The following is a 12,847-nucleotide window of genomic DNA, read 5'->3' on the forward strand; positions in this document are numbered from 1 at the left end:
GGAGGGACAGATTTTGCATCCTCTGCTGCAAACCCTGAACCTGGCAGCCTGGCTTGTTCCCTGAATACATCACCAGCAACCCTCAGCAAACTAGTGCTGGATGTTATCCTTGAGGCCAGGATGCCCTATACTAGGCAATCCTATTCAGAAAAGTGGAATAGGTACTGTTCTTGGAACCAGTCTCAAGGTCCGGACACAGCTGTGCCCTCCTTGCCTCAAATCCTATATTACCTAGCAGAGCTGCTCTACAAAGGCCTATCCTTCTCATCAATTAAGATTCATGACTCTGCCATGTCAGCTCATTACAATACTGAGTCATCACTCTTCTCTCACCCTCTGATCGAACAGTTCTTGAGAGGCGCTAACAATTTAAGACCCCAGGAAGAGCTCCCACTCCTGCCTGGGACCTTAACTGTGTACTATAGAAGGTCACGCTTCCCCCTTTTGAGCCTGCTGCTACAGCAGAGTTAAAATTCCTCTCTTGGAAAACAGCCTTCCTGCTAGCCATCACTTCAGCAAGAAGAGTATCTGAGTTACAGGCCTTTATAGCTTTGGAACTCGTCATTATCTTCCATGCGGCTGGACTAACCCATCTTTTATGCCCAAGGTGGTATCCCGTGTGGCTTTAAACCAATCCATCCATTTGCCATCCTTTTTTCCTAATCCTCCGAATAAAGGGGAAAGGATCTTGCACTCCTTGGACGTGCACAGACAGCTGAGGTTCTACCTTAACAGGACTAAACCTTTCAGAAAATCTTATCAGCTGCTAGCCAGTTTTGCTACAGGGGCAGAGGGCAAGGCCATTTTTAAACAAACTATTTCTAAATGAATAGCAGACTGCATCCATTTCTGCTACAAACACCGCGGGAAACCTACCTCACAGGGGATCAGGCCTCATTCCGCTAGGGCTACGTAAACCTCTACAGCTTTTCTCAGGGGAGGCCCTACCAGGGACATCCTGGAAGCTGCAACCTGGAGTTCTGTACACACCTTTGCCAAGCATTACCACTTGCCTATCTTTTCTAAATCCAGAGCTGGATTTGCCACAGCAGTCTTGTAAGGCCTACTAGCCAGCCCTACTACTACTTCACTGCCTCCACCCATGTTCTTCTTGTTTCACTGTTGCAGTCATTACAATTGGGTAATCTGCTGGCAGGTTGCCCTCAGTCGGCCTGATTAACAAAGTCTTGGGTCCTGTGTCAGTTGCTGTCCCTTCTTTCATGACGTCAGGTGTTTAAAATATGCAGCCGATGCCATTTTAATCAGTCTTTCTTGCCGCGTGGTGCTCGAAGCAGCAGCAGTTCGCAAGTGTCAGTCGGCAGACTCTTGAAATTTTCGTTTTCGAGTTTCAGAACCGAAGTCTTCAACCTAAAGCTAAGTACCCCGTTGGGGAAACTTTTTCTTGCTCCTCACCGATGTCAGTAAAAGTTAACAATTGTATTACTTGTGGGAAGCAAATACCTCATAAGGATTTTAATTTGTACTGTATTCCTTACCGTGGCCCTGACCACAACGTGCCTTGCTGTCGGTTTTGTGCTAAATTTAACCAACGCACTATTAAGCGTCAGTATATTTTTGCTTCTAAATATTTTAGCTCAAGATTTAACTATCCAGAAATGTCGTTGGTTAGCAATCCGACTACTGGAATTCACAAAAAATGAAAAGAAAACCCGACGAAGCTTCTCCTAAGCCAGTCGCCAGTATTCAGTGAGGTGCTTTCGCAGCCCCTGATACCCGCTACTTTTGATTCGCAGGCCTCTACTGAGACCCATTTGGAGTCCGGTATGCCGCGAGACACTTCAAGAATTGAACCCGCGGATGTCTCTCCCTTAGATGGGTCCGGAGCCGCTTAGCAGGCACCGGCTTCTGATGGTGTTTTCAGGCCTTAAGATTTGTATATTAAACAGACGCCATCCTCAAAAATAAAGCCAAAACCAACTTCTATGTCTAAAAAACTGATGCATGGGCCACGTGCTGAGGCCCCTATGCCTAAAAAACAAATGATCAAAATGGCCGAGGATTTAATTATTTTGATCAGGGGTTCCCAACCCCCTCCTGCTAAGAGGCCTAGGCAAGGCACTGATTATGAATCTTCAGATCAGGTTTCCATTTCTTCTGATTCCTCTTCTGGTCAGGAATTATCTATCCCACCTTATGAGAACTCTGATGCAGAAGAATCCATCTCTTCTGCTTCTCCTCCTTAGGATTTCTCTTTTGGAGAAACTTTGCATACCTTAAGGGAACACTTTCATTGGGAGAGTCAGGATTTTTCAGAATCTAAAAAGAGGCTTAGGGATTGGCCTCTGGCTATACCTCCTGTTCTAGACATTGTTGATGGTTTCTCAGAATCCAGCATGGCTCCTGATTCCCTGCCTCCGGCTCCTAGTAAGCCAGACCGATATTACAGGGTTCCTGACTCCCACAAATTTCTTTTTAAAAACCCTACTGCTGACCCTGAAACAATTTCTCAGGGTCCCAAGGGTGTTAAGGCTTCTACTGCTAAAAATCCTACCCCTTCTGATAGAGACTCCAGGGCGCTGGATAGATGGGGTAAGAAGGTTTACACGTCTGCAACCCTGGCAATCAGGGCTTTAAACTGTCAGTTTCATATGCTTAAGTAGCAGCATGTCATTGGCTTACTTAAACAGAAAATGATGTTGATTTCTGACTGTGTCAAAAATAGTTACAGGATTTATTGCATTCAGCTGAACAAGTTGGAAAGCATACTTTGCAATGTGGTTTTGATTCCTTAGAGTCTTCTTGCAGGACAGTTGTAACTGGATCTGTGATAAGGCATGCTTGGCTCAAAGAGCAAAATCTGCCTGATCATGTTAAAGCAAAATTGTTGGATACTCCTTTACAACATGACAGTCTTTTTGGTAATAAGGCAGAAGAAGTTTAGAAAAAAGATGGAAGACAAAGCTAAATCTATGCAAACTGTAAAAGATTTCCTACAAGTGCAGCCACCCAGGTTCAGTAGGCACTGGCCTAGTAAGAATTGGTCCTTTCCAGTACCCACCAGTGCCGCTCAGGTCAAACCCAGACACTCCAAAGGTTCCAGGTTTCGGTCACAAGGAGCTTACGGAACAAAACAATTGGGTGCCTCCACTTCCAAATCTGGAAGTAGCAAGGCACCCCCCTACGAGAAACAGTCTCAATGATTTTTTTCTGCCATTTCCAAGCACTTTTCTTTTGGTAGCCCCTTTGGGGGGAGAACTAGCACTTCACACACAAAATTGGCATCTAATTACCCAGGACGAGTGGGTTTTAAATATACTATCCCAGGGATACAGATTTCATTACCACACGATGCCAATTCCAATTGGATGGCCAGATCTGCCTCCAAATCAGTGGGCAGAGACCGAGAAACAAGTTATGTCCCTCATGGATATGGGGGCTATTCAACCAGTACCAGAAAAGGAAAAAGGACAAGGTTTTTATTCAAGACTTTTCCTCATACCCAGAAAAGACAAATCATGGCATCCATTTCTGGACTTATCCATTCTAAACACTTTCCTGGACATTCCAAATTTCAAGATGCTGACTCTACAACAGTTGCTGCCTATGCTAGGCAAGGATGCCTGGTTGGTAACTCTAGACTTAAAAGAGGCTTACCTGCATATCCAAATGAGGGAATCTTGCAGAAGATACCTCTGCTTCAAAGCAGGCTATTTGCAGTACCAGTTCTCTGCACTGCCCTTTGGCTTATCTACTGCACCCAGGGTCTTCACAAAGTGCCTGGCACCAGTAATTGCTTTTGCAGACAAAGAAGCATCCAAATTTACCCTTATCTGGGCGATTGTCTAATTCAGGCAGAAAACGACACTCATCTACAGCATCTAGCACTTGTAAAAAGGCTTCTAACTTGCCTAGGGTACATCATAAACGAAAAGAAATCTCAACTGGTACCCTCTCAAATTACATTCCTGGGTGCAAGCTTGAATACAACTGCCCAGATGGCTTGCCTCACGCCAGACAAACAAATGCAATTCATGGCTTACTTCAAACAAGTGGCCACAAAAACCCAGTTATCTGCAAGACAAATTCTGCAGGCCTTTGGGTTCATGGCTTCCTGTTTTTTTCTAATTCCATATGCAAGACTGCATATGAGGAAACTTCAGTGGTACCTAAAAAGCTTATGGAGTCAACATTGTCACAGCCTGGAAACAATGATTCCTATAATTCCTTGCCTGCAGCAAGATTTCCTTTGGTGGGCAGAGGCCTGTCACCAAAACAAGGGACTGTCATTCATTGCACCCCTGCCATCCAAACCCTGACTACAGGTGCATCGGACTATGCTTGGGGGGTGGGCGCATCTGGCAGGGAGATGCATTCAGGGCGAATGGAGCCCAAATCAAATGCACCTGCATATCAACCAGAAAGAGATGCTAGCTGTACAGAATGCTCTGACAGCTTTCAAGGACTTTCTTCATCCAGGACAACTACTGATAAGGACAGACAACACCACAGTCATGTGGTACATAAACAAGCAGTGGGGTACCCATTCCTACCCCCTTTGCAGACTAACCATGGCCTTGTGGAACACAGCCTTGACTTAACAAATACATCTACAAGCTCAATTCCTGCCAGGAAAGCAAAATACTCTGGCAGATGAACTAAGCAGAAATCTTATGGACCCACACGAATGGAAACTGGATCCGCAAATCTTCAGTATGTTGACATGCAAATGGGTGAGCCCAGACATAGATCTTTCTGCCTCACCCCAAAACTATCAGTTGGACAAATTTTGCACAAGAATCCATCACAAAAAAGCTTGGAAAGTGGATTCTCTATCCTTCAGCTGGAAAAATCTATCAGTCTATGCTTTTCTCCCTCTGCCTTTGCTCTCCAAGGTATTACTAAAAGACAGGAAAAAACAAAAATGATTCTGATTGCTCCAGACTGGCCTCGTCAACACTGGTACCCGCTCCTATGCAATATGTCACACCTTCCTCCGTGGTACTTGCCTCAGACATCTTATCTACTGTCTCAGCAGAACTTTCAAATTCTACACACTCAGCTCCAAACTCTGAATCTTGCAGCATGGCTAATAAACTAATTTCACCAGTTACATCTCTCAGCAAACCTGTGATGGATGTCATTTTGGAGGCTAGAAGGCCTAGCACTAGAAAATTTTATGCTGATAAATAGAAAATATTCTGTGCCTGGAATCGGGCACAAGGAATAAGCACAGAAATGTCCAATATTCCTCATATTCTGCAATATTTAACTGAGATACTTCACAAGGGCCTGTCCTTCTCTTCCATAAAAATCCATGCCTCTGCCATTTCAGCTGTTTCCAACACAGAACGTCCCTCTTCTCTGATCCCCTGCTAAAACAGTATCTCAGAGGGGCCAAAAATTTAAGACCTCCCAGGAGAGCACCAACTCCTGCGTGGGACCTCAATTTTGTGTTGGAAAAACTCACCCTGCCTCCTTTTGAGCCAGCTGCTACTGCGGACATAAAATTTCTCTCTTGGAAGACAGCTTTTCTTTTAGCAGTCACTTCAGCTAGAAGGATCTCAGAACTTACAGGCTCTGATGGCAGTGAAGCCTTTTATTATTTTCTACCCGGACATGGTAGCGCTCAGGACCAATCCATCCTTTATTCCTAAAGTGGTATCCAGTGTGGCTCTTAATCAGACCATTCATCAGCCAACTTTTTTCCCAAATCCACAGAACAAGGGGGAGCGGATTCTGCATTCATTGGATGTACACAGACAACTAAGATTCTACTTGAACAGGACAAAATCTCTAAGAAAATCTGAGCAACTACTGGTGGCATTTGCTGCAGGGGCAGAGGGAAAGGCCATCTCAAAGCAGACAATTTCAAAATGGATAAGCCATTGTTTTCATTTCTGCTACATGCATCATGGTAAATCTGTCCCCAAGGGGATCGGATCCCATTCAACCAGGGATGCATCTACTTCTGCAGCCTTTCTCAGAGGGGTTCCTACCAGAGACATTCTAGAAGCTGCTACCTGGAGCTCAGTTCATACGTTCACCAAGCATTACCATTTACCTCTCTTCTCTAAATCCAGTGCAGGCTTTGCCACTGCTGTCCTGCAGGGCCTTATAGCTGCTCCTAATGTCTGATAATTCCATCTTCCCAACCATAACTTTGGGATTCTACCCAAATGTAATGACTGCAACAGTGAAACACGAAGAACATAGTACAGATGTCCTTCAAGAATGCAACTGCAGTCATAACATATGGGTTGTCCTGCCTCAGGCAGCCCTCGGTCGGCCGGATTCCAAAGTCTGGGTCTGACGTTGGCTGTTGCATTTCTCTCCGACGTCAGAGCGGCTGGAGTACATAAGCATCAGCCGATGCCATTTTCTTCAGTCTTTCTTGCCGCGCAGTGCCCGAAGCAGAAGCAGTTCGCAAGTGCTGGTCGGTCAGCTCCTGTATTCTTCGATTACGAAGTCATCAAAAAAGCTAAGTACCCCGTTGGGAACCTTTTCTTGCCTCAGCCGATGTCAGAAATTACTGAAAAAGTTAACAATTGTCTTTCTTGTGGTAAACAAATACCTTATAAGGATTTCCAGTCTTACTGTCTTCCTTGCCTTGGCCCAAACCACGACATCTCGGCCTGTGTAGCCTGTGCTCGCTTCAACAAGCGCACTCTCAGGCGCCGGGCGGAGTTCGCTGAAGATTTTTTCGGTGAAAAATTTGCTTATACAATGCTGTCGGAACTTCCGACATCGCAAACTCCCAAGAAACGAAAAGACCGGCACCGACATCCTCGGTCCGCGTCTACCACCGGCTCCACACCAAAACCTACCGCGAGTGCTCCGGTTCCCCCTGAGACGGTTATTCCACCGCTCCGAACCGAAGACACCGCATTACCGACGTCTCCGATTCCGGATATCACTCCGACGCCAGTTATTGAGTTTCCTCCGGATACCGAAACCGAAGAAATGCCCGAGACCATTGCTGTAGATAAGGTCACTCCTGCACGTGGAGCTGCCAGGCCTCCTATGGCCATGTCTATTAAGGCCTACACTAGGGCTAAGGCAGCCAGCAAGACCAAGCATCTTACTGCTAAAGCCTTACCTCAGCCTACTCCAGAGACACAAATTATGACTATGGCTGCTGACTTAATTTCTATGATTAGAGGTTCACAGGCCCATCCTGAGAGGATCCCAGCCTCCTTCTGATAAAAGGCCCCGGGTTGAACCCTCTGACCCTATTCCTTCAGATGAAGATTCCGAGGACTCTGTCCATTCTGATGGCCAGGAAGAGCTCTTCCAGACCTATGAGGACTCGGATGCAGAGGATTCCATCCCCTCGGCCTTCCCTCCTGAGGATATTTCTTTTGGGGAAGTTCTGCATACCATGAGGGAACATTTCAAGTGGCAAGGCCAGGAATATTCTGATTCCAGAAAGCACCTTCGAACTTTCCTTAAAAAGCCCCAGCACAGGCCCTTAGCTATTCCTCCTGTGCTTGATGTTTTGGATGATTTATATTCTGACTCTAGTGTTACCCCTGATTCTTTTCCTCCTGCTCCAGCCAAGCCAAGCAGGTATTACAGGGTCCCAGAAACACATTCCCATTTATTCAGGGCCCATACTGCTGATTTGGAAACTATTTCTCAGGGACCTAAAGGTGTTTCAGCTTCCACCTCTAAAAATCCTTTGCCCTCCAACAGGGAAGCTAGGTCATTAGAGAGATGGGGTAAAAAGGTTTACACCTCTACTGCTTTATCTATGAGAGCTTTGAATTGCCTTTTTCATATGTTACAATATCATGATTTCCTGTTAGAAGATTTACAGAAAACATTGGCCTCTCCTGATCCTTTAGACAGGAAGTCTTTGCAGGAAGCTGTACATAACTCTCAGCAAGTAAGCAATCACTTCCTGCAGTGTGGATATTATGCACGGGAAGCTTCATGTAGGGCAGCTATGACAGGGGCAGTCATTCGTAGACATGCATGGTTAAAAGATCAACCTCTACCAGATCATGTAAAGGCAAAACTTCTGGATGCACCTTTGGAAAAGAACAAGCTTTTTGGTGCTAATGCTAAGGATGTGTTAAAGTCCATCGAGGAAAAAGCAAAATCAGTACAGACGGTGAAAGATTTCCTCCAGGTTCAACCCCCCAGATTCAGTAGGAATTGGCCTTCAAAAAACTGGTCCTTTCCTAATCCTGAAAAATTTCAAAGGGGTAAAAACAGACGTGGCCGAGGAAGAGGACAATACAGAGGTCCTTACAGGGGACGACAATGGCAGCCAGCAAACCAAAGAAGTGACACAGGGGTTTCACCTGCCCCACAGCCACAATCTCAATGACTTTCCTCTACTTCCGCCTACCAGGGAACAAATAGAAGCTCCCTTGGGTGGGAAGTTATCTCTCTTTGCAGACAATTGGCACAGATTGACAAAGGACAAATGGATTTTGGACATTATAGACCGAGGTTACAGGTTCCATTTTCATACCTTACCAAAAAAACAAGGCATGCCAAACCTACCACAAAACCAGAGGGCAGAGGCTATCAAGCAAATCTCTCTGCTGACTCGGATGAAAGCAATAGAAAGAGTTCCACAACAAGAACAAGGCCAGGGGTTTTACTCAAGACTGTTCCTTGTTCCATGAAAAGAATCGCAATGGAGACCAATACTGGATTTGTCCGCATTAAACACCTTTCTCATAGTACCAAAGTTCAAAATGCTGACTCTACAGCAACTCCTTCCCATGCTGGGCAAGGGGTCTTGGCTGATTACTCTGGACCTCAAGGAGGCATACCTGCATGTCCCTATCAGACACAGCTGCAGAAGATACGTCAGATTTCTTGCAGGGCCAGAGCATTATCAATTCTCAGCATTGCCATTTGGCTTATCTACTGCGCCCAGAGTATTCACAAAATGCCTGGCTTCAGTAATTGCTCATTGCAGGCTCCAGGGGATCCAAATTTACCCCAACCTGGGCGGCTGCCTCATACAAGCGGACGACAAATTGATGTTGACAAAAACTTGGACTATGTCATACGATTACTTCAAGCTCTGGGATACACAGTCAACTTCCAAAAGTCAAGACTTCAGCCATCCCAGCAAATAATCTTCTTAGGAGCCAAATTAGACACAGCCTCTCAAATGGCTTACCTAACAGAAGACAAGCAAGAGAAGTTAACTCATTATTTCAAAGGTTTGGCAAAACTTACCCAGATGACTGCAAGGAGATTCCTACAGGCCCTGGGTTACATGGCATCCTGCATTCTCCTGGTTCCATTAGCAAGACTACACATGAGAAAGCTTCAATGGTACCTAAAAAGCCTATGGTCTCAGCACAGCAACAACTTGGAGACAACCATACCGCTCATTCCATGCTTACAAAAGGAATTCCTATGGTGGGCCTCGGTAAGCCAGGCAAACACGGGTATGTCATTCAAAAAACCACAGATAACACAGACCATGACCACAGACGCCTCAGACCTTGGATGGGGGGCGCACATGGAAGGCAGGTGTATACAAGGACAATGGTCTCCAAAGGAAACACATCTGCATATAAACCAAAAGGAAATGCTGGCAGTAATGCATGCCATCGAGGCCTTTCAACACCAACTTCAGCAAGGCCATTTACTGATACGGACAGACAACACCACTGTGATGTGGTATATAAACAAACAAGGGGCACCCATTCTTACCCCCTTTGCAGACTGACAATGCATCTTTGGGAAAAATCACTGAGCCTAAACATTCAGTTACAATCCCAGTTTGTTCCAGGCAAAGACAATGTGCTGGCGGACAGCCTAAGCAGGAATTTCACAGATCCACACGAGTGGAGGTTACATCCGAAGATCTTCACACAGCTCACTTCGACATGGGGCAGGCCAGAAGTAGACCTATTTGCCTCTCACCTCAACCATCATCTACAAAAATTCTGCTCAAGGACATACCATCCACAAGCTTGGAAAATAGATGCTCTCTCATTCAACTGGAACTTCCTAAAAATCTATGCATTCCCACCTCTGCCACTGATGACCTTACTATTACTAAAGATCAAAGCAGAGAGACCCAAGGGGATCCTAATAGCTCCGGACTGGCCAAGACAACACTGGTATCCACTACTACGGAGCATATGTCACACCAAGAAGTGGGCCCTTCCCCAATGGCCTCTACTTTTGACTCAACACAACTTCAAAACAGTGCATCCAAACCTTCAGACACTGCAGCTAACAGCCTGGGAGATCCCATGAATAACGTCAACCTATCTCTGTCCAAGGAAGTTCAGCGGATACTAACAGAGGCTCGAAGACCATCCACCAGAAAGGTTTACTTAGCAAGATGGAAGAGATTCAGCATTTGGAATACCAGCAAGGGACATGATGCATTATTATTGAACATCCCACTCATCCTGGAATATTTGGCAGATATGCTAAAGAATGGACTCTCATATTCTTCCATAAAGATACATGCATCAGCTATTTCAGCTAGATATAACACTGGATCCGCCTGTCTTTTCACATCCTTTGCTAAGGCAATTCCTCAGGGGAATCAAGAACATTAAGCCACCAAGAAAGGCTCCAGTGCCAGCCTGGGACCTCAGTTTTGTCCTAGAAAAACTGACTCTACCTCCATTTGAGCCAGCAGCTTCAGTTGACTTGAAATTTCTCTCATTGAAGACAGCTTTCCTGTTGGCAATTACCTCAGCAAGAAGGGTTTCGGAACTACAGGCCCTAATGGCAATACCACCGTTCATAATTTTCCACAGAGACAGGGTTTCATTAAGGACCAACCCTACTTTTATGCCAAAGGTGGCATCTAGGGTTTCTTTAAATCAAGCTATTCATCTGCCTGCTTTCTTCCCCAGTCCTGAGAATAAGGGGGAAAGACTGTTACATACCTTGGACATTCACAGACAACTTCGATACTACCTGGACAGAACCAAGACCAGTAGGAAGTCTGAACAAGTTTTTGTAGCTTACGCCCCTGCAGTCCAAGGAAAAGCAATTTCAAAACAGACTATTTCAAAATGGATTGGACATTGCATCAGATTCTGTTATTCCTTTCATGGAAATTCTGTTCCAGCCAATGTCAGACCACATTCCACCAGAGCTACAGCCACCTCTACAGCATTCTTAAGATACTAAGGACATTCTAGAAGCTGCTACATGGAGCTCCGTGCATAATTCTCCAAACACTACAATCTCCCTCTATACTCCAGATCCAGAGCAGGCTTTGCTTCGGCAGTCCTGCAGGGTTTGATTGCCACACCATCTTTTTCCTAGAGCATTCCTCCTCCCCCAGCTAAGCTATGGTATTCTACCCATATGTTATGACTGCAGTTGCATTCTTGAAGGTCATAGTACAGTTTTGTACCTACCATAAATGTAGATGTCTGATAGATAGATATGCAACTGCAGTCGGATTTTCCCTCCCTCCATACCCCTCTATGCCTAGGGTCCACTCCTATCCCTGTTTCTCTTAGCTGGGGATATCTGTTATGGTGTATCTGTTTATTGCTCATTTATTTGTCTGGAATCCTGTTTTTGTCTTCCAATTTGATTACAGCCTTCCTTGGATGGCATCTGGGGCAAGAAACACTGAAGAAAATGGCGTCGGCTGATGCTTACGTACTCCAGCCGCTCTGACGTCGGAGAGAAATGCGACATCAGCCGACGTCGGACCCAGACTTTGGAATCTGGCCGACCGAGGGCTGCCTGAGGCAGGACAACCCATATGTTATGACTGCAGTTGCATATCTATCGGACATCTACATTTATGGTAGGTACAAAACTGTACTTTGTGTACACTTACCATAAATGTAGATGTTCGAGTGAATTCACTGTTGCAGTCCTGGTTATCCACCCGCAAGCCTCATATTTTCTGTTTTTATACCTCTTCTTTCTGTTACTATGCTCAAACGCCTTTTTGTTGTATTTGCTTTTATTTGGAGGTATATTTTTTGTGTTCTAAATTGCATATATATATATATATATATGTATATAATATTGCTCCCCATTTGAGGGGCACCTGACATCGGGGGCAAGAAAAACTGATGAAAATGGCGTCGGCTGCATGTTTTATATGAAGAAGGGACAGCAACCGACGCAGGACCCAAGGCTTTATTAATCAGGCCAACTGAGGGCAACCTGCCAGCAGATTACCCAAATGTAATGACTGCAACAGTGAATACAGTCTAACATCTACATTTATGGTAAGTGTACACAACTGTACTTTCCTCAGCTTTAGGAATCAACCCAAGTGTGATGACTGCAACAGTGAAACATGAAGAACATAGTACAGTTGTGTGTGCTTACCACAAATGTAGATGTTCGGGTGTATTCACTGTTGCAGTCCTGGTTACCCTCCCTCCAGCCCCCTGTCTTCTATACTTTCTACCTATCCTCTTTTTTGACCATATCTTTTGGAAATATTTACTTTTTACTGGAGGTGTTCCACATCATTTGATTGCTTCCTATTTTGGGGGCTCCTGACATCTGGTGCAAGAAATACTGATGTAATGGAGTCTGCTGCATGTTTTATACCCCGGACAACCTGATGTCATCGTTGAGGCGACAGCATCCGATGCATAAATCCCAAGACTCTGGTATTCAGGCCAACTGAGTGCTACCTGCAGGCATAACCCAAGTGTGATGACTGCAACAGTGAATACACTCTAACATCTACATTTATGGTACGTGTACACAACTGTACTTTCTCAGCCCCCTTACAGAGAAGGTATGAAGGTGAAACTCGTCGTTACATAAGGATCTTTTACTTGGTCTGAATGCTGGCAGTCTTTTGCTGTTGCAGTAGACACGATAAATTATGCAGGACTGTAGACAGATTTTTATTACTTCTGAACCACAGAATCAAAGGAATTAACCTGCAAAACCCACTTCC

The 12,847-nt window shown here is 45.1% G+C and overlaps 1 protein-coding gene across 1 annotated transcript in view; it reads left to right on the forward strand.

Moving 5' to 3' along the window:
- The window catches only part of MED12 (mediator complex subunit 12), a 4,088,267-nt gene that overhangs the window by 1,685,595 nt on the left and 2,389,825 nt on the right, over positions 1–12,847 (forward strand). The gene's annotated exons all lie outside the window — the stretch shown is intronic.

This window comes from Protopterus annectens, chromosome 13.part0, assembly GCF_019279795.1.
Source record: "Protopterus annectens isolate FY-2018-M chromosome 13.part0, PAN1.0, whole genome shotgun sequence".
Taxonomy (NCBI): Eukaryota; Metazoa; Chordata; order Ceratodontiformes; family Protopteridae; genus Protopterus; species Protopterus annectens.